Source organism: Rhinatrema bivittatum, chromosome 6 (genome assembly GCF_901001135.1).
Source record: "Rhinatrema bivittatum chromosome 6, aRhiBiv1.1, whole genome shotgun sequence".
In the NCBI taxonomy this organism is placed as follows: domain Eukaryota; kingdom Metazoa; phylum Chordata; class Amphibia; order Gymnophiona; family Rhinatrematidae; genus Rhinatrema; species Rhinatrema bivittatum.
The window spans coordinates 93,411,979-93,434,737 of NC_042620.1; the positions used below are offsets into that span (position 1 = coordinate 93,411,979).

A 22,759-nucleotide genomic window follows, 5' to 3' on the forward strand; every position below is an offset into this window, starting at 1 on the left:
TTATGAACAATATACAACCTCACAGCTGCTTTTATGAAGTATGCCACAATAATCTGCATTTCTGCAAACAAATAAGTATAAAAGAATTTTGACAAATGTTTAAACCACATTGCTTACTACTGATAAAGATTTTTTTTCTGTATAGAAAAATAGGAAGAAAACCTCAATTTATTCTATAAGTTAGCAAAATTCCAATTTGCTATTTTTACTTATTTTGTCAATATAAATATGCAGGTTAGTAGCATTTATTGCAAAGATTGAATTTAAAAAAAAAAAAAAAGTTGCTTGTGTTAAAAGGCCATATACGTATCTGTCAAGCATGAGCAACTCATATTTTAAAAATGAAAATTGGTTCTTACCTGCTAATTTTCATTCCTGTAATACCACAGATCAGTCCAGAAAAGTGGGTTGTGTATCCCTACCAGCAGGTGGAGTCAGAGAACAATTAGAACTTTGGACACTGCTACATAACGAGAATGCCACCTGCAGTCCCTCAGTATTGGCCTGTACCCAAGCCCACACTAACAGAACTAACTAGCGGCAGAGGTTGAAACCCAAACAAAAAAACGACAACCAGCGGCCTCACAAACAGACTCAGAAACTGCTTCATTGAGTAACTGTCAACACAGAGCTCCGTAATTAAAAAAAACAGCAAATCGTAAGGCAATGCAGTCTTTCGGTATCTGAAGAAAGGGGTGGGCCTCTAGACTGATCTGTGGTATTACAGGAACGAAAATTAGCAGGTAAGAACCGATTTTCATTTCCTAAACACACCCAGATCAGTCCAGAAAAGTGGGATGTACCCAAGCCACCCTACACTGGGCGGGAACCCGAAAGACCCGCATGCAATACACTCTCACCAAAGGACGATTCATCATCAGCTTTAATGTCCAAGCGATAATGTTTAGTGAAAGTGTGTAAAGAAGACCACACTGCCGCCCTACAAATCTCCTGAGGCGACAGGAGTTGACACTCTGCCCAAGAGGTCGCTTGTGCCCTGGTTGAGTGTGCTCTAAGACCCAATGGCACTTGACGCCCTCGGGAAATGTAGGCAGAGCCGATGGCTTCCTTAATCCAACAAGAGATGGTCGCCTTAGACGCCTTGTCACCCTGTTCGTGTCCCCAAACAGGAGAAACAAGTGATCCGAACGTCGGAAATTATTAGTGACCTCCAGGTAGGGCAGCAAAATTCGCCAGACCTCCAATAGATGAAGGTCCCTGCCCTGAGAGAAATCCCGAGCCCAGTGCGGAAAACCGGGAAGATCCACCACCTGATTGACATGGAAGGCCAAAACCACTTTGGGAAGGAATGAGGGAACCGTGCGCAGGGAAATTCTATCATCATAAATCCGAAGAAAGGGATCGCGGCACAACAATGCATGCAATTCCGAAATCCAGCGGGCCAAGCAAATAGCCACCAAAAACACTGTTTTTAAAGTCAGATCCTTCAACAAAGCCCTGCACAGAGGCTCAAAGGGGCCTTCGCACAGTGCCCGGAGAACTAGATTCAAACTCCAATCAGGACATAAAGGCCGGACAGGCAGACACAGATGTTTAACCCCTTTGAGAAAGCGAGCAATATCCGGATGGACAGCTAGAGACACACCATTCAACCGACCCCGCAAGGCGCCCAACGCTGCCACCTGAACCCGAAGGGAATTAAATGATAACCCCCTAGCGAGTCCTTGCTGCAAAAATTCAAGCACCCAGATGACGTCCACCATCAACGGATTGCAGGAGCATTGGAGACACCATGCCTCAAACAGTTTCCAAATGAGAACATAAGCCATAGACGTGGCTGGATGGCGAGCCTGTAGGAGTGTGGAAATAACCTGCTCGGAATAACCCTTCAAGCGTAAACGTCGCCTCTCAAAAGCCAGGCCGTGAGAGACAAGTGATCTTCCCGATCCGAAAATATGGGCACCTGACAGAGAAGATGCGGTAGATGAGCGAGTTGCAACAGACCCTCTAGGGCCAGGCGAATCAGATCCGCAAACCACGGGCGACGCGGCCACTCCAGCACCACCAGAACCACCCTGCCGGGATGGAGTTCGATGCAACAAAGAAGTCGACCGATGAGGGGCCACGGAGGAAAGGCATACAGAAGAATTCCCACAGGCCAGGAACACACCAGCGCATCAAGACCCACCAAGCCCTGCTCTCGCCGACGCCTGAAAAATCTGTTGGTCTTCACGTTCTCCCTGGTTGCCAGATCCAACTGCGGCACACCCCACCGGGCGCAAATGAGGTTCCACGTGTCGCGAGACAGTTCCCATTCCCCAGGATCGAGCTGTTGTCTGCTGAGAAAATCGGCCTGCACATTTTCCACTCCCACGACGTGAGAAGCTGCAATTCCCCGGAGATGGCACTCTGCCCAGGCGAACAGGAGGCGAGCCTCGAGCACAACCGCGGGACTTCTTGTGCCCCCTTGGCGGTTGATGTAAGCTACCGTCGTCGCATTGTCGGAGAACAAGCGAACCATGCTGTTCTGTATCCAGGGGAGAAACGCCTGTAAGGCAAGCCGTACAGCTCTCGTCTTGAGCCGATTGATGGACCAGGACCTCTCCGTCGGAGACCAGAGCCCTTGGGTGGTTGTGTATGCACACACTGCTCCCCAGCCGGACAGACTGGCATTGGTGGAGATTATTATCCAATCCGGAGGATCCAAGTCCACTCCCCATTCCAGATTGTCGCACGACAGCCACCACGACAGACTGAATCTGGACTTGGGAAATAGCGGCAATGGGAGATGGAACTGTTCAGACACCGGACTCCAGTGCAACAAGAGCGCACGTTGTAACAGTCGCAAGTGAGCGAACGCCCAGGGCACCAAATCCGACTTGCAGATGATGCCACACTGTGGGCTGCTCGCTCCGCAGGAGAGCGTGAATCTGTTCTTGCAACTTCCTCAGACAATCCTCCGCCTCCACCTTGCCTTGTAATGTATCGAATCGCGCTCCCAAGTAAATCAGCTTCTGGGTGGGTTCCAAATTACTTTTCTGCACATTGATGACCCACCTGAGTGACTGTAAGGTGACCATCACCATGTGGACGGACCGTACGCAACCCTCCTGAGACTTGGCATGAATCAACCAGTCGTCCAAGTAAGGATGGACCAGAATACCCTCCTTGCAAAGGAAAGCTGCTACCACCACCATAAGCTTGGTGAAAGTCTGAGGAGCTGTGGCGAGGCCAAACGGAAGGGCTTGAAACTGGAAGTGCTGACCCAAGACCTTAAAGCGCAGGAACCGCTGATGATTCACCTGGATCGGAATATGAACATACGCCTCCGTGAGATCCAGGGACGCTAGAAACTCTCCCTTTCGAACCGCCGCCATCACAGTCCATGGGGTTTCCATACGAAAATGAGGGACCCTGAGACAACAGTTGAGTTCTGCATATCGAGGATGGGACGAAAAGTGCCCTCCTTTTTTTTGGACCAAGAAGTAAATTGAGTACTGTCCCCGTTCCTGCTGCGCTTCCAGCACCGGAACAATGGCTCTGAGGTAGAGCAGCCGCTGCAGGGTATCCTGTACCACCTCGTGTTTGGCGCGAGAGAGCACAAGGGACTCCATGAACACTTCCCGGACTGGACGCGCAAACTCCAGGGCATAACCATCCCTGATCACCTCCAAGACCCAGCGATCCGAGGTTATTCTTGCCCATTCCACGTAAAAGCCGGATAATCTGCCTCAGACAGCTTCTACGATGAAATGGGTGCTTGTGGTTTCATTGGGTGGGTTTACTGCTACCCGACCCGAGGTGTCCAGAGTCCCTCCCGGAGCAGCAGCCACTGCAAAAGGACTGTTGGCGACCCAGTGTCAACTTAGAACCCACCGGAGTGGAATATCTGCCAGATCGAAAATGGCGAGAGTCCCGAAAATGAGACCAAGGAAGTTCTTCCTCCTTGGTCGCTCTTCTATCCTCTGGCAACCTATGGCCCTTGGACTCCCCGAGGAGCTTGACCAACTGATCCAACTCCTCCCCAAAGAGAAGCTTGCCCTTGAAGGGAAGATTACAAAATTGGGATTTTGAGGAGAGGTCCGCTGCCCAATTCCATAACTAGAGAAAGCGACGAGCTGCCACCACGGACACCATAGACCAAGCAGAGGTCCGAACGAGGTCGTATAGCACATCTGCTCCATATGCAATTCCGGCTTCCAAACGGGCCAGCTGCAACGCTCCACCGTCGGCGTCCGCCACATTAGTACTCGCCTCTTGGACCCAGCACAGACACGCTCGTTGCATAAGACTAACGCAGACTGCCACTCGAAGGCTCAAAACCGGCCACTTCAAAAACCCGCTTCAACTGGATCTCCAGCTTTCAGTCCTGCATGTCCTTTAAGGCGGCAGATCCCACCACGGGTATCGTGGTCTTCTTTGTGACCGCTGAGACGGCCGCATCCACTTTCGGAATCTTCAGCAGGTCCAGCACCTCTGACGACAGCGGGTAGAGCTTTCCCATCACCCTACCTACCTTTAAGCCCGCATCCGGAGAATCCCACTCGCGGGTCACCAGCTTTCGGACTTTCTTAGGCAGTGGAAAAGCTGTTGATGGTCCCCGAATACCATCCAGAACCGGATTAACCCCTTCATTATCGGAATCCTCTTGAGTAACCTTAAGACTGAGGACATCCAGTACCTGGGGAATAAGTGGACGAAGCTCATCTTGCTTAAACAGGCAGACAACAGTAGGATCATCACCCTCCACCGGAGGGAGGTCATCCCCATCAGGATCATCCGTATCTGTGTCCACCGGATCAGGATTCTGGTCCGGATCCGCACCCGGTAACTGCGCAGATCCGACCCCCAGACTCTGAACCGGCGCCGCCCCTGCCCCAAAACCTGGGTCATGGGAATCCCCGCAACCATCCTCCCCAGGACGAGAGCGGACCACCGGGCACTGCTGGGTGGCTGCAGGACATCCCTGCTTCAGAGGGGGCTCAGCGGGATCCCCAGCATGCCCGGGTCTCTTTAAGGAAGTCTGTCTCCATGCCAAAAAGGCCTGATGCATCAACAAGATAAACTCTGGGGAAAAATCTCCCATGTCTACCTCCCCATCTGGGGGGTCCTGCGGGGCCGATTCCCCAGTCCCCAACATTGGATCTTCTGCCATGGGGACCAAAGCGGGAGGGGGGGGGAATCCTCTTCTTGCTCAGAGTGTTGCGAGTCACCCGCCCCCCGCGGGGGGGGAGGGGCCACCCCCGATGGGCCTTCCGAACCGGAGCAGTCTGGGCACAACGACGCAGAGTTCAAATTCTGCCCGCGCACCCCACAGGAACGGCAGACTGCCGATTTTCACGGCAGCATGCCAGGCCACGTAGCCATGTGGTCAGAGCAGCTGAGGGAAGAAAAAAATAGGCCCAAGACCTGCAGCCGTGCGAGTGCCACCGGCAGCGCGGGAAAAAAAACATAGAAAAACAAGGCCTCTGCGAGGAACCATGCTGTTCAGCCACCCGGGTGCTGAAAACGCGGCCTGGACCCGGTACACACACTGCCTACCTTCACTATCAACCCGGAGCCCTGGGAGAGGAAGGAAACGAAACTGCGACAGCTCAAAGATGTCCCGACAGCCTGCTGCCCAGCAGACTCCCCCAGTGCAGACTCCTTACCTCAGACTGAAGAGACTTTTTTTTTTTTTAAACTAACTTTAAACAACTAAACTACTGAAGCCTGCACTAACAGGGGTCGAGGGAGCAGCTTCGGGGGTAGGAAGACCAGGAGCCCCTGGCCTGTACACCCCAGGACGGAGTGGGCAAAACACAGTCAGGGGTGTCTAACCCCCTCGACACCCGGCTTCCACTGAGGGATGACCCACGAAGGTTCCTAACACCTCAGAAAGCAAACGAGAAGGAAAAATAAAATAAATTTCCTAATTACCCTGAAAAAAACTAAGACTGCAGGAGATGCATCCTACCACCTGCTTGAGTCAGAGAAATACTGAAGGACTGCAGGTGGCACTCTCGTTATGTAGCAGTGCCCAAAGTTCTAATTGTTCTCTGACTCCACCTGCAACTCCACCTGCTGGCAGGGATACAAAACCCACTTTTCTGGACTGATCTGGGTATGTTCAGGAATGGCCCAATTATATACATATATGCACATGTGTGAGCCACCCAATACGTGGAAAATAGGGGCGGCAGAGTTAGGGTGTGTCAGGGGCATTCCAGGATGGGGCCCAACATTTACATGCATAAATCCCAATTTTAAAACCAAATGCAGCACACATCAGGCTGTTACTTGCGCATATTTACTTCTGCTCTTGTAAAGGTGAAAGTCTGAAAAAAAATCTCATAGCCAAAAACTGACTGGGTGAGGGGTCTGGGTAAACTGGGGACAGTGCAGGCTGAAGATGACCTAGAGATTTACCAATTAGTCCACCAGTTGGTCCAGTCTAACTGGCTATTACTTCACACATGCATGTTTAAAAATCTGCTTAGCTGCCCTTGTTAAAGCTGACAAATTCCTAAGGAAGATATGCGATTAACGTTTGCTCATTTAACTGCTTAAAATTAGGAGTACACATACTAGGTATATTTTAAATCATATGTGCATACTTTTGTGGACAATTTAGAATTCCTGCATACCTGTGCTTGCACACTTGTTCGTTTTAACATTATCGTCCCTGAGTTTAACATTAAATGCCATTTCTGTGGGTAAAAACTGTGCTTTACTTGTGGAAACAGACTTTTTACATAGTGTTACTGCATGCACAAGTTTACCTGCAGTGAGGAGTGGCATTCCTGGGGGGGTGGGAGGCTTTGAGGAGAGGTTTGCAACTATGCACAGACTTTTGAATTTCCAACAGTATGTATGTAATAAAATACCCGCACAAATTAGCCGGTGCAAAATGTGTGTGGGTAGGTTTCCTCCTTTAATTTTCAAAAGCAAACTCACACATGTAAGTTTGCTTTGAAACCGGGTGTAAATTCTATGGGTGAAAGACTTTACATTTCAAATAAAATTAAGAAACCTATATACTAAAGACTAGCATGGAATGTACAGGGATGGTAACTTTCAAACTGGTGCACAGGTGCACACTGGCGCATGAACCTTATTGGCAGAGATAAACTTAACACAGCACAAGACCTGGGAGCACTCAGGCGCTTAAGTATTTGCACCTACATCTCTCAGCCCCGCCCTGGAATGCCCATGTCTACCAAGACTCCGCCCAGATCATGCCCCTTTTTGAATCAGGGTGAGTTGTGCACGCAGTGGGAGATACATGCATATCTGGGCGGCTTTTAAAATATGGTGGGCGTGCACGAGCCTGACTTTTTGACGCATCTCCTAATTGATGCGCACGCCGGGCTTTTAAAAGTCACCTCGAAGACTCTAAAATACACATTAAACTGGTCTTGGAAGACAATGGCATCTAAGTGCTAAACATAACACACAGCTGTGTAAATGAAGGAAGGCCAGAAGCAAATGAGATTTCAAGCGCATTAGAAATAGCAAGGTATGCTCTCCTATACACGCTATTTAGTTTGCGCTTATTAAAGCCTCTAATGTACACTTGTCTTGGACCAGGTGTTTAACATGGACACTATTTCAAGGATTCAATTACCAGCACGCATTGTGGCTTAAACACAGTGGTGATTTTCTGCCAGCTGATTACCGGGTTGCAGGCCTGAAACCTTTTTGTGCTTGCTTCCTTTTCCCATTTGAGAAAAATGGAAGTTGGAGGATACTGCTAGCTCTGACCCAAAACCTTTTTTAAAGTTTTTTTATATCGTTACCACTGCTTAAAGATGAAGGTAATGTACTAGAGATGACACTGTAAAAGTCTACTTTCAACCCCTTGAGCTATAACACATCTCCCTGCACTTCTCTCGGAAAATAAAAATACACCAACACACAATTAGGCCATCCTACAAAAATCCACATTTTGGCACAATAAAAATGTCTTTTCAAACAAAAAGTTGACATGTAACACATGGTTTTACAAAATTGTTTTGTACTTAATGTATAAGGCAAAATGATTTTACCATCTCTAATAAAAGGGCATTCCACAAGTTTCAACAGAATAAATAGCTTGTTTATGATCAGCATTGCTGTTCTGGATGTGGTTTATCAGTCCAAAGACCAACGCAGTCTTGTTGACCCTGAACAGCGATCAACAGTTCCTTATGCGGTAATAAGACTACACACGCCGCAGAGAAATTTAAGATCTGCCAATAAAGGACTTCTATCTATTCAATCATTGGTATCAGCAAAGTTAACATCTGTAAGGGAAAGAGCTCTGTCACTGGCTGGACCAACAATTTGGAACAAACTGCCTATAGAGTTAAGATTAGAAACTAATGTGATCCAATTTAAGAAACTTGGTTATACAAGCAAGCCTTTGGTACAGACAAAACAGACGGAATAAATATTTTCAGTATCAACTTGAATATACCATGCAGCCAAAGCTTTTTGAGACTGCTAATGATATGAATGTTTAGATGAATGAGTTAAATTTGATTTTAAATTGTAATTTGTTTAATTTTAAGAATGTAAGAATGACGCTCTTGATTTCTGTACTGTTTATTTGTTAGATATTGACAAATACTGTAAACCGTTATGATGGTTATATCCAAATAGCGGTATATAAAAGCTTTTTAACTAAATAAATACATGTGGTCAACAATTCTTTTTGTTTAATTAAAGAGTTCATTTCAGATAGCTCTGATGTAACCCCCCTCCCCGGAACTTAGTTATCCAGCTGTTGTAGCTCCAACATGGGCTGCAACTGCTTTGAGGGGAGGGGGAAGTTGGGAGAGGCTCCCTAACTTGGTTCTCAGTTATACAGGGGACATTTCCTCCACAATGTATTTTCAGATTGCCTGCAGAGGGCACCTCTGGGGCTAAGACCAGCACTGCCCCTCCCCCCCCCCCTTAAAAGAAAAAAACACTACAGAGTGTTCATAAAGGGTGAATGATCTGATATATGTGCCCTCCAGAGTCAGGGCTTGCATATTTCCCTCCCTGGCATCAATGGTATGCATATGCTAGGGCTAGCCATGATGCCACTTCTCCTTGCAGACAGTCCTGGCTGGATGCTATGTGAGGGTATGAGTTGGTCATCCTGGGTGTTTGTATATGTGTGGCACAGCCTCCAGGATGATGCATCATTTCCCTACTCCAATTCCTCTACATCAGTCATCCTCCAATTAGTCCTGGAGGACACCCAGTCAGTCGGGTTTTCAGGATATCCACAATTAATATGTATGAGATACATTTCCAAGTACTGCCTCCAAAGCATGCAAATTTTATTTCATGCATATTCATTGTGGATATCCTGAAAATCTGACTCGCTGGGGACCTCTGGACAGATATAGAAATCTCTGCTCTACTCTCCACTCCCCCCTCCACCGTCTTTACATCCTCTGCCTCCTTAGTAGTCATTTGAGATGCAGGTTTTTAGTCTGGTTTTTGTTTTCTTGCTTCCTGAAATTTCTTCCTTTTACTTCTTCTTCTGGAATCAATACAAAATACACTAATTTTTATGATTTTTAAGTTTGTGATATTGCCCCTTTAAATACAGTATGATCTAAAATCAATGAGTGCACAAGTCAGAAATGCACAGGACAGTCATATTTTAACATGGGCAGCTGGAACCTATCAAACACAGCCAGCAGGTTAAGAGTTCTTTTAGCACTGATAGCGCCTCAGAGGCAATCAGCATGCAGAACCAGCTGTTTTTTTCTCTAATGCACCAGGTATTATAAGGCTGTTTTTACAATATAAAGTCAACATTTGTTTTTGTTCCAAGACCATTTCCTGGCAAACAAACCTACTGTTACAATGTAAGCAAAGCTCCACTCTCTTCACCTCTGCCAGTGCTTATCTTTAAAAGTGGTCATCATAAGGTATGCTGATGGAGAAAGAGAAGAACAAGATTCATTTTCCTACTGATTTCATTTGCAGGAAAAAGCACGGAGAGGAGAGCAAGATTTGACATTCCATCTGTATTTCCAAGAAGTACTGGAGAGAAAGCCAAATACAAATACACCACAGGACTTCCAGTTCAGTGGCCGCTAATAAATATGCCTGCTGAAGTCAAGACACCAGGAAACGCTAGACATGCATGCTGATATAGAGGAATATGTGTTAGTGCTTAATCCTTTGTAAACATTGCTCAAGAACTGTTCACTTGTTTGGAAAAATGACCATTATATTATCATCTTGATCAGTAAGACTTAACTGATATGAGTAAGTGCCACCATGTTGTTGAAACTGCCAGTGGGATATTTTCATTTACAAGCACAATTTGTTAAAATCTAAGAAAAAAAAAAATAAGTTGTAGCTTGCTTTTTTTTTTTTTTTTTTTGACAAATCTCAGTCCTTTTCGGTCATCTTCTAAAGATGCAACTCCACTCTGACTCCACTGCACCAAAATAGCTTCAAATTCATAATATTTTGGATGAGCAACTTATTGCATTAACATAAAAAAATATAATTAACATTCTCTACAACAGTGGTTCTCAACCTTTCTAATGCCGTGACCCCGCAATACAGTTCCTCATGTTGCGGTGACCCCTCGCCCCGCCCTCGCCCCATGAGGGTGGGGTGAGGGCGGGGCTTTGGTCATATGGGGGCGGGGTTATGGATGGGGTTGGATTTTAGTGCACACTTATCATTTAATTATGACATTTATAATGTGAATGTAACTCAACTCACCATAGGTTCTCACATGCATGGCACACTGACCCATGATCGTCACGGGGCTAGATGTAAAAGTACAGTTTGTATCCACAGGAACCCCCCTGACCCACAATAATGGATGTAAAGCAGAATTATGACATTCCCCATACAACTCACCCTACAAAAAAGATATTCTGGTTCTAGTGACATCTCAGTAACAGCAACTCAAACTCCTTCTATTTCCAGGCTCAATAGCCCTACTTATGAAAAGACAGCAGTTTACCACCAATGCATGTCCTCTGAGAAAACACAACAAATAAGACCGATACAAACGCTTACATGCTAGCAAAATATCTCATCTCGGTAACAGACACAGAACCGACCTAACATACTCCCAGGATCTGTAGTAATGCACATAAACTAATCCGCACACAGTTACACCTGTATTATGGAATACACTCAAACAGGAGCAACCCTATCTATGAAAAGGCAACACTACAAATATTAAATCAGGTCCTAAAAACCAATACACCTCTTATTAGGAAAACAGAACTAGCAAGCAGCTATAGATCCCCACACAGAAATAATTGTAAAACTATACTATACTAATAAGCAGAATAAATGTTTCAAAACAGCTATGAACATCCAACAATTAAAAACGCATAAAAACTATTAAACATTCTCCAAACACCAATAAAATATTTCAAAAAAGCAGACATCACACAATTAAAATGGCAGTCAAGAAAAATAAACTTAAAAAGCCACCTTTACTTACCCCCTCCAGCAGCTCTCCTACTCCCCTTCCCTGCAGGCCGTGGCACTCACCAGAAGCAGCAGTAGAAGCTAAGCTCTATACTTATGGTCCTCTTCCTTAGTGCCCATGTCTCTCACACACACACACCATACCAGTCATGCCCCCATGACCAGTTTCTGTCTCTCACACACCAATCATCTCCCAAACAGTCTTTGGCACACACACACCAGTCACCTTCCTGAACAGTTTCTCTCATGCCATACACACACACACACAGGCTTCCCACTCCCGTGTTCTACTTACATATACGGGCTTCTCACTCTCATAATCACTTTCTCACACACACACACACCAGTCACCTTCCTGAACAGTTTCTCTCATGCCATACACACACACACACACACACTCACACAGGCTTCCCACTCCCGTGTTCTACTTACATATATGGGCTTCTCACTCTCATAATCACTTTCTCTGTCTCTCTCTCTCACACACACACACTCACTCACTCACCAGTCTCTCACTCCCATGCTTGTTCTCTCCACATGCACAGGCTTCTCATTCCCATAATCACTTTCTCTCTGTTACACACACACCAGTCTCTCTCATTTCCATGCTCACTCTCCACGTGCACAGGCTTCTCATTCCCTGAATCACATTTTCTCTCATTCACACACACACACACCAGTCTTTTTCTCTCACACACACCATCACCTTACCAAGCAGTCTCTCTCTCTCATGCATGCACACTCACCCTGGTTTCTCACTCCCATGCTTTCTTTCACCCCCACAACACCAGGCTTCTTACGCCCATGCTTTCTCACATACCCAGACTTCTCCCTTCCATGCTTTTTCTCTCTCTCACACACACTCATCAGTCACCTCCCTGACTGATGTCTCACACTCTCACATACACATCAGTCATCTCCCTGAGCAATCACTTTCATTGTCTCTCACATACACACACACATCAGCTCTCTGACCAGTCAATCACACACAGGCTGGCTGGCTGCTTCTCTCTCTTTCTCTCACTCACTTCCTCTTCTCCCCCGAGCACAAATGGGAGCTGCGCAGCCTCCACTGGCCAAGAAAGAAGAATCCCATCGGCCGCGGGAGGCTCGTGCTGCTCTCTCCTTTCTCCATTACCGGCTGCTTCAACTGCTCGGGGGCCGATGCTGCAGCCGCCGCTGCTACTTTTTCGCGCGGCGCAGCTCTCTCTCCTTCCCGCGCACCACGATTCACTTCCTGTTCCGGGTCACGGGAGGGGCAGGCGCAGGAAGAAGAAAAGGCCCAGCCGCGGGTGCAGGGCTTCTTCTAGCGCCGCTGCCGTTCCCGCTGGGCTTGAACGTGCTGACAGCCCGGCGGCAACGGCAGCGGGAGAGACCGGGAGGGCACGACCCCTGCGTTTTGGGCGTTCGACCCCCGCCGGGGTCGCGACCCATAGGTTGAGAACCGCTGCTCTACAATAATGTAAGTTTGGAGGAGGGATCAAGATAAAAATCTGGAGTGCAAAAAAGTTTAAATCAAAATCTTGTTAAAGCAAATGAAAATAAACATCACCGTTAAATAGCAAAATCTCTAGTGGTTTATTCCCAGTTGTTCTCTTTCCCCAGTCTCAGTTACAAAATTATGGGGCCTATTTTACTAAGCTGTACTGACGCATTAACATGTGGTAAGCAGTGCTTACTGTGCATTAAGAAACATAATGCATGGCTGAATTACACAGTTTGTGTTAAACTATGCAATCTACCTTATTCACAGAAAGTACGTGATTAACTTTCTCCTGGTAGCATCAGCGTGTTAACATGTATTTCCATCCTCCTAGGTTGGAATTTAAAGGAGTCACATGACCCCAGAAAAGCCCTCTCTCTAGAAAGTTCCAAAAATCCCTGAGGTCTAATGGAATCCCCCTCTCACAACCCTTCTCCTGCACTTAAAAAATAAAAAATTAGTAAAAATCTCCTTAGATATCCTTTTGAACAAAAGCCCCCCCCCCCCCCCCCCCCGCTTCCCCCCACATTCCTGGAACCCTCCCCCTAAAGCTTACTTGAAATCCTTATGGTCTAGTGGCAGCAGAAGCAACCCTACTCTGTTCTCTCCTGGCAGCATCATTTTTCAAAATGGTGCTGGCTGATCCCAGGTGCTCCTTTGCGCCCCTGGGTCTAATTTGGCTTCTTCCTAATTTTTATTTTTTTTTAATTGGTTGAGGAGGAGATCGGGTGTTGGGAGGGCCCCACTAGACCCCCAAGGAATTTCTCGGACTCTGGTTAGGCGGGGGAGGGAGGCTTTGCTGTCATTTTAAACCTAGTGGATCCAGGATGGAGGAGTGCTATAGCGCGTTGCCCTGCTTGAGAACGCACAAGATTCCCAGCTGTGGCAACACATGGAAAATTGTCATGGGATTCAGTAAACTGTGGTATTCAGTAGCATGGTTTAGTGAATCCTGTGGCAGTTTTCCCCGCGGTGCAAATATTGCACATTAATAAATAGGCTCTTACGTCTGTTTAAATCATTTCTGGTAGAATTCATCCATGCTTCCCTCAAATTTCTTCAGTCACTCAATTTCCATCTTCACGGATGCCTTCAAAAATTGAAAGATATGTAATGAGGGTAACCATACAGCTTCATGTCAAAGGGGATCATTTTGTAATGTGCCCGCAGAAATCAGCAGGTGTAAACGTGAGCAGGTAAGTCCAATTAAATACATGCATAAGTTACACCAATTTTCAAATTGCACATATATATTCCTTTTGGAAATTATCCCACCAAAATTACCCACACACAGTTATACATGCTGCTTTGTGTATGGATTTTGTTTTCAAGGAAATTCATGTGCATTCATTTGAAAATACAGAAGTAGGCATGTAACTGCAAACTCTTCCACTCCACTCTCGGGAACACCTCGGCTCAATATGGGTAAGCGTATTGTTGCGCTCGGGGGTGGACCCCTGTCCTGTGGCAGTACAGGGACTGACCACAGGGGGCGGAGCACGGAAGGAGACAGAGGCAGTGTGGATCTTCACCACTGGAAGCCAGAGGTCCCCCCGGGAGGAGCCCGTAGGGACCCGGGTCGCTGGGAGAGTCAGAGTCCGGCGTGCCCACAGACACTGGAAGAGCGCTATCGGGTTTGAAGCTGGAAACAGGTTGGAGGAAAGTGAACCAGAATAGAGTTGGTGAGGAAAAGGCTAGGGACAGAGCCAGAATCAAGAAGGTCAGGCAAGCAGGGTTAAAGTCCAAGAATCAGTCCGAGGAGTGGTCAACGAAGCAAGGGTCACGATCCAGAGGTCAGGCAAGGTCGAAGAGCAGGCTGAGATCTTTGGCAGGCGGCAGGCAGGCTGGTCAGGAACAAGCTGAGGTCTTTACCAGAAAGTCAGTCTGAGATAAGACCAGGGAGACTAACAATGAACACAGGAACAAGCAGGACAAGGAAGCAGGTACAAGCAGTAACGGAACTGGAACGAGACTAGGAACAAGCAAGCAGGAACACGAGCAAGGGCAATCTCAGGAACAAACCGACCCGATTACCAAGGCAAGAAAGTGAGGCCAGGAACTTCCTTATAATATGAGTTCAATCAGGGTGCGCCACGGAACTAGGCCCCACCCTGGAATCTACATCAGGGCAGCTGGTCCGCACGCGCACGTAGGGGTGTGGCTAGCTGCTGAGACGCAGAGGCCTGGCATGAGGCACGGCGCGTGACTGAAGGCCCGGCGACGGCTCCTGCGGGAAGCCAGGGCCTAGCCAGAGTTGCAAGGGCCATGAGGGAGACAGGACCGGGACCCGCTGTGTGACCCTGAAGTTGAGCGGTCCCATGCGTAGGACGACCACAGGTGGGGCACATAACACTTATGTGTATACAGGCTATCCAAGCATAAGTTTACCTCCGTATCAGCCGGGTAATTTTATAACAGGCCATTTCCATGGGTAAAGCACCACTGGAAACTCGTCTTCACCAGATAAGAATGGACCAAAATTCCTTCTTTGAACAACACTGCTGCCACCACCACAACCATCACCTTTGAAAAAAAGTCCTTGAGGCAGTTGCCAACGCAAAGGGCAAAGCCTGAAACTGATAATGCTGACCTAGCAAAACAAAGTGCTGATGATCTTTCCTTATGGGAATGTCAAGGTAAGCCTCAGTTAAGCCATAATCTCAGTGTCTCCATTCTGAAATGAGTCACTTTCAGAAAGTCATTGGCCCCTTGCAGATTGAGACTGGGATAGAAAAAGCCTTCCTTCCTTCTTTGGAACCACTAAGTAAATGGAATAATGGCCTAATCCCTCCAGCTCCTTTGATATTGGGATAACAGCCCTTATGTCTGGAAGCCTCGCAACATTACCTTAACCTCCTCCCTCTTTCTGGCAGAACCATAGGTGTTGGAAATGGGTCGAACAAATTCCAGGGCATACCCGTTTAGCACTATGTCCAGGACTCACTGATTGGATGTAATCTGGGCCCATCTTCAACAAAACGTGAATAGCCAGCCACCTATCTTTTGACTGACGGGGCAATTTTAAAAGCATCACTCGCACAAAAACGGCCACATACTTGCATATGCGTGCCTCGCATGAGCAAGGCACATTTTAAGAAGCTGTGAAGTATGTATATACATACCCTGATCGTTAAGAAAAAGGGGGACGAAAAGGGGAAGGGCATGGGCGTTCTGGGGTGGGGCCAAGACTTGTATGTGTAAATCCACATTTTAAAAAGAGGTGACCACGGCACGGCTTGTTATTCATGTAAATTTACTTCTGGTCCTTATGAGGAGCAAATCTGAATATCTCAAGTTTTAGGGAGTTAGCACAGTGTGAGGGTTCAGGATCAAGTGGGTGCTTGCAAGTTGAACTGGGTGAACTGGTTGATTACATGGAAAACCTTTCCCTTGCGTGAGCATGTTTTAAAATTCGACTGCATACACATGTAAAAGCTGCTAAAGCCCTAGCCAAATTACACGCATGAAGATCTACTTTAAATAAGCGCGTACTTATGAGCACAATTTAAAACTGCATCGTCTCTCCACTTGCCGCCAATACACACGTTCCTTTTAAAATTATACTATGAGATAGGGCTCCCAAGTCCTCACTAAGAGGTCTGGGTGGATCCAGATTTCAAGGCTTCATCCTTACCTCACTTTTTGGAGCAAAGAAACTGGTAGAGGGAAACAGACCTAGATCTCTGACTAGCCGAGGTTCTACCCTGCTTGAACAACCTGGAATCCCAATACCTACCATACATGCAGGATGAGAAGCTATGAGCCAAAGTTCTAAGTCTATCCTCCAGTAGCCTGAGATCCTTAGAGTCTCTCCAGGCCATAGCCATCTTTTCCAGCTCCTCTCCATACAAAAGCAATCCCTTGAAGGGAAGCTTTGTCAGGTTGGTCTTAGAGGTTGAATCCACCAACCAGTTCCAAATCAAACGAAGCCTTCGAGCCGCCACTATGGTTGCCATTTCCCTAGCTGAACAGCACACTAAATCGAAGCAGATATCTGCCAAATAAAGCTACTGGTTCAAACAGCAAAGAATCCTCCAAGGACTCCTCCTGCACAATTTTCACAAGACATCAGCCAGATCTCACCACTATGCAACAGTAAGCTGAAATCTGAAGTGCTATGCTGATGGTCTCAAAAGCCTGCTTAAAAACAGATTCTATATTTCTATCCTGGGAATCCTTAAGCACAGTGCTACCTTCAACAGGGATAGTGGTTCTCTTGGTTATTGAGCAAACCAACGCATCCACCCTGGGAAAACAAAAAACTTTTCCTTCTGGAGAGGATCCATAGGATCCACTCCAAATCAATCAGGTCCTGTACTGCCTGATTAAGTGGAAACATTTGGAGGATTTTCTAAGGCTGACTATAATCATATCCTCTTTGGACGTGGCACTCTCATCTCTTTTGTCATTTACAATATTAAATGTGCCCAGAGACTGGAAAATCAGGATTGCTAGCTATTCCCCATCAAAAGCTGCAGCATAGAACGATGATCTTCTTCTTCCTGAGGACACTTATTCTCTTGTAATTCATTTTCACTTATATACTGTGGAAACTCCCTAAACCCATCAAAAGAGTCATCTGAAGGGAAAAATGAATTCCCCGTCTCATATTTATTTTCTTCCATCCGGTTCGCTTCCTGTCCAGCGAGACTGAGGAATTAGAAGGTACCCAAGGGGCAAGAGCAGTGTCATAAGAGAACCCTTGCCCTATACAAAAGGTCTGTAAGCTTTTGAAACACTTTAGAGAAATAGTTGCCCAGGGCAGGGAAGCCACATCTAAAGAGGAGGAAACCTTCCTCACTGGTCTAGACACAGCTGCAGTCCCTGAAGAAACACCTGGTTCTAAAATTTAATTAATTTATTTATTTATGTGAGGTTTAGTATAAAAGGGGAGGAGTCCAGACATCCCCCTTCACAGCGCCCCTCACTACCATGACTTCATCCAATACTACTAGTGTCGGCAAGTACACTTAATTTTGTAAGCTGTTTGTGTCAATTCACCTGCCACACTGAATTCTGAGCCTCACATGCCTCCACTGGCTTTCGAGCAGTCACAGCAATACCACAATCCTCCTACCAGGCTATACTTTTTTCATGGAGCAAGCGGCAGACAGCAGCAGCCTTCTTCCTGCGCACTGTGCCTGAGGCTATCTTGGAATCTCTCCTCATGCCTGGAAACGTCATTGTGGTCCCCATAAAACTCCAAAGCTTGGTGACTCACCACTCTGGTTCTCAAACCGTATCCCTTAATCTTCCAAAACTCAGTCTGGTACTCCCTGTTGACAGCCCTGCTGCTGTTAATGCCTGCTACCAAACCACTTCCCTTTTTTTTTTTCCTAAACACTTTGTAGCTCCAGTCACAGAAAGCAGGCAAAATTTAAGAAAACAGGTACAAATTGGAGGGGAGGGTCAGAGGGGAAAGAGAAGAGGAGAGGACAGAACAGCCCCCCCCCCCCAATCCTCCTCGAAGCCCCATGGTCCTGATATACAGCACTGAGGGAGGAAACCCTGGCTTTTTCCTCAGACTGTGCTCTTTTCCTTTGGTTTAAATCCCAGGACCCTGCTCAACTGAGTGAGGGAGAACTCATCTTTTACCTCAGGAGCCTCTGCCAAATCTTTTTATATGCAGCCTACCAAGCCACAGCCCAGGATGTTTGCATAAACATTGGCTGGAGACAGAATGTTGGCAGGCTGGTGTCAGCCGGATGCTTACAAGGAATGATGTCAGTGAACTTGTTGATCTCTGTTTCCATCTGCTGGCTGATGTGCATAACCCACTTGTCTGATGGGATACAAAGAACTTCATATATCACGGTAGAAATTATTCCTACACTAGGTCTATCCTCAATCACAAATTTCTGATGCACAAACATTAAGACATCATCCCAGCTAAACTGTATTTATTGCATGTGACCCCTGAATGAGCTCACTAGCGTGTGCTAAGCATTGAAATGGAGAATCTACCAGGAGCGGGGGCTGTTAGTGGCATTGGGGTTGATAGGATTCTTTCCCTAAAGGGGATGGACAATTTGTGGTGTATGCTTCCATGAAGAACCAAGAGAAGCTGAAATAGTCTGGTCTGAGAATAAGTGGCTTGTTTGGAAGCTCAGGGAAGGTAGCCCCAGTGAGGTATCCATCTCTGGGTTCTAGTGATCCATTGGAGACAGCGGTTTCTCTCCAGTAAAGACATTAGAGTAACTGGAAAAATGAAGACCCCTAACCCATGGGGACACCATTTCCAAATGGGGAAGGCTAGAGCCAGTGATTGTTGAATAAAAGGAGAAAAGGTTTCCTGTCAATGGATCCTGAGGAAAAGAGAGTGGTAATCCTGGAAAAATTCTTCTATTTGATGACTTGAGCTGTATGAGAGGAAAGCGAGTAACTACTTTAAGAACTGTGAAGTGTCTTTGAAGCTGTTTCTCCTGTTTTCGTACATGTTTAACTGTTGCTGATTTTTCTGCCATTTCTTGATTTTTATTCTTGGACTTCAAATAAATTATTTTTCCTTGCTTTAGAACACAACTATGTGTGGACTACATTTTTTCTGGTGATCTCTCAGGTCTTGCAGGTAAAACCTGCTCACCATAGAACAAATCCGTACATTTTCCAGACATAGCAGTCTCTGAAGTTTAAAACACCCCCTCCACCCTCCAGTGAAGGCAAGAGGTCATACATTGGTGGCCCAGTATGAGTATTGAGTGAGATATTTGTGTTCCTGAACTATTTTTAAGAATTTTTGTGGAGCCTGTAGCTCTTTATTGCTGTAGACTGTTTGAAATAAAATTTTCATTTTTGGTTCTAATAGCTACAATGAGCCAAGATGGCTGCCATGAGTATCCTGGGGAACATATGAAAGGAGGGGAAAAAAACCCATGGATATTCACCAGGGTGTAAAGCAGGTGATGTTTTTGTTGGCAGAGCCTTGAGGTCTTTTGACATCATCCAAGGAGGAGAATCAATCAGTGGGAGGTCATCTAAGATGATGCCTACTACAGCAGAGGAGATGAAATGTGCCACCAAGAAACAAGGCCATCCCAAAGCCTGTTGTGGTGCAGGCAATACCATACATCAAAATGGCACCATCTGCTGCGGTACATGCGCTGGACAGAGTCAGTTGAAGGGACTTTTGTTGGAATTGTAGGGGAACCAGTTCTCCAAAAGTTAAATGCCTGCTCTGTAAAGAGAGCTGGAAAACAAAACACTCTGAAGAATGATATATAATATTTAAGGACATTGCCTTTAATATTTATTTTGAGATTTCAGGAAGAAATGAAAATGAATAAAAAAATTACAAAATGCCAAAAATATTCCAAATAATTCTACTTTAATTTTCCTCTCAATATTTCTATTTATTTATTTAACATTTATTAATTGCCTATCAGCATTTTTAGGTGGTTTCCAGTAAAAATATCCACTTTTGTAAAAAAAAAAAACAAAAACAAAAAAAAACGATACGATACAAACCATTTAAACATTAACCCCTTTCCGGTCCACCCCGAATATATTCATCAGTGAACCTATTGTATTGTGTTTTCTCATCCTGAAAGGCGTTAATACTTGACCATCAAACAATAAGATAACCTCCTGCTTCCCATCAAGGTATAATAGCTACTCCTAAAATGTGCATTATCTGCTCTTCATAATACTACTCACAACCACTCTCTAAAAGTCACAGATTAAAGGCCAGCTGAAAAAAAGAAAGCTATTTGTGCTATTCAGTTGAGTGCTTTGACACAATTTTTTTTTTCTAAGAGGAAGTGTCCAAGACCTGAGGACACCCTTTTCTACTAACTTTGCCTTTCTTTTCAGCATCTTACCCATATCTGAAAGATGAATTAAATTTACAGAGATTATAAAATTACAGATATTATCACAAATTATATCTACAATTTTTTCTCTGTTATGTCACCAAGCTATGCTGTTTCTGAACAGCATAGCTTGGTGACATAACAGATTTGATTTGTCGGGCTAAGTATTCCATTTTTATAAATTTGGTGATTTGGTGGTATAGTCTGGGGTAAAGATGCGTTTAATATAAAAGTGAAAAATTAAACAAAAAATTGTCGATATAATAAAGAACAACTGCTTAAATATAGAGCAACAAATGACAATAAATGATTAGATGAAAAACGTTCTAAAGGCTGAATACAGCCTGCGGCCCATTGTGTGGCGAGAGGCTGCAAATTAAAGAGTTATAGAGCTTTGACTTGTGATATTGTCATTTGTTTGTATTAAGAATTCTTTAATTTTTCGTGGATATTTGGATTGCATTCTTTATCCTCTCTTCTTGTATCTATTTGATTCCTTGCCAGTTTCCTGTATGAACTAGTGGGTGATGTCTTAGGGCCTGGTTTTAAAAGCATTTACATGCTTAAAATTTGGCTTTGCATGTCTAAATGCACTTTACCCATGTAGTTGGGCTTATGAAAATTGCTACAATATATGCCATTGAATTGTCCATAAGATATTCATGTGTAAATGTGTTTTACATTCATAACTGGATTTTTAAAATTGCTACAATAGTATGTTACATTTACACATGTAACTCTTTTTAAAATGACTTCCTAATGTTGTTAAAAAAAAAAAAAAAAAAAAAAGTGTGTTCCCTGCTAATCCCTTGTACGATCAGTGGATGATTTTTGATGGTGTTTGTTCCCTGCTGGTTCCATGTGTAAACAGTGGATGATTCTTCCGGTACTCGGGCCTAAGTTTGGTGAATGAATTCTCTTTCCCACACAGAGAAACAGAATCCAGGTTTCTAATTAACAGGTGCATGTGTTATACAGTGTAATATATTTATGAGCTCTCTCTTCAGGTCCAAGAGATTGAAGTACCTGCAGAAATATACCCTATATCTGTATTCTTCATTTTCCTTGGCTAAAGTTCAATAATGTTGTGTGTGCTGTGATTAATTGCATTTTTGTTAGCAGGCGGCATCATTTATCCTTCTCTCTCTTTTTAAGGGTGACCCTATGCTGGCTATAGGATTACAAGAGGGTCCCCCTGGAATATGTCCCCTTAAATGGAAATATATCTGTTAGGGCTGCAGCTGTTTCTCTTGTGAATGTTTCTCATATACTGCGCAAGTAGTTATGTGGAACTGAAAAAAGAATTGTCTTTTGCGAGTTCCCAATCTTTTGTGTGTGTGTGTTGGTGGTGGCAAGTGTGACCCCTGTCTGGGTTCACTCGAGTGGTATTGTGATGGATAGGATGCTTCTTTCACCAAAGGGGGTTGGGCAATTTGTGGTGTATATATGGTGCTTCCATGAGGCACTAGGAGGAGCTTAAGGAGTCTAGTTTGAGAGTAAGATGGCTTGTTTGGGAGCTCAAGGAGGGAGACTCCTGATGATGTCCATCTCTGGGTTCTACTGATTTGTTGGAGAGAACATTCTCTCCAGTAAGGGCAACAGGCCTATTCTGGCCTCACTTCACTGGCTACCAATACCTTTCCGCATTCAATAGAAAGTATTGACGACAACATTCAAACTAATTCATGATGATTCACTAATCTGGACCTGCACGTCATTGCAACTTTACAAACCTTCCAGAGTTATGTTCCTCAGGAAAAAACCTACTAGATATTCCTACAATAAAAATCAGCAGGCTTGACATAACAAGGAAGAAGGCGATTTCTGTTGTGGGCCCCACTCTCTGGAATTGCCTTGCCTGATACCTTAAGCATTTGCACAGATCTAAAGGAATTCAAATGTAATTTAAAAATGCATTTGTTTAAGAAGGCATTTGACATTGAAGCAACATAGAACAAGGCCTTATAACTCAGGTTAGTACGCTAGTACTAAAAAGTAACATCTTATTATTATTAGATTGTAGAGATGGAAGAGTCAAATTCTATGTTGTATTAATATTTGTTTTAATGTAATGCTTGTT

The 22,759-nt window shown here is 45.2% G+C and overlaps 1 protein-coding gene across 2 annotated transcripts in view; it reads right to left on the reverse strand.

Annotated features, from left to right (window-relative positions):
• The window catches only part of IFIH1 (interferon induced with helicase C domain 1), a 143,082-nt gene that overhangs the window by 79,422 nt on the left and 40,901 nt on the right, over window positions 1-22,759 (reverse strand). The window lies entirely within an intron of this gene.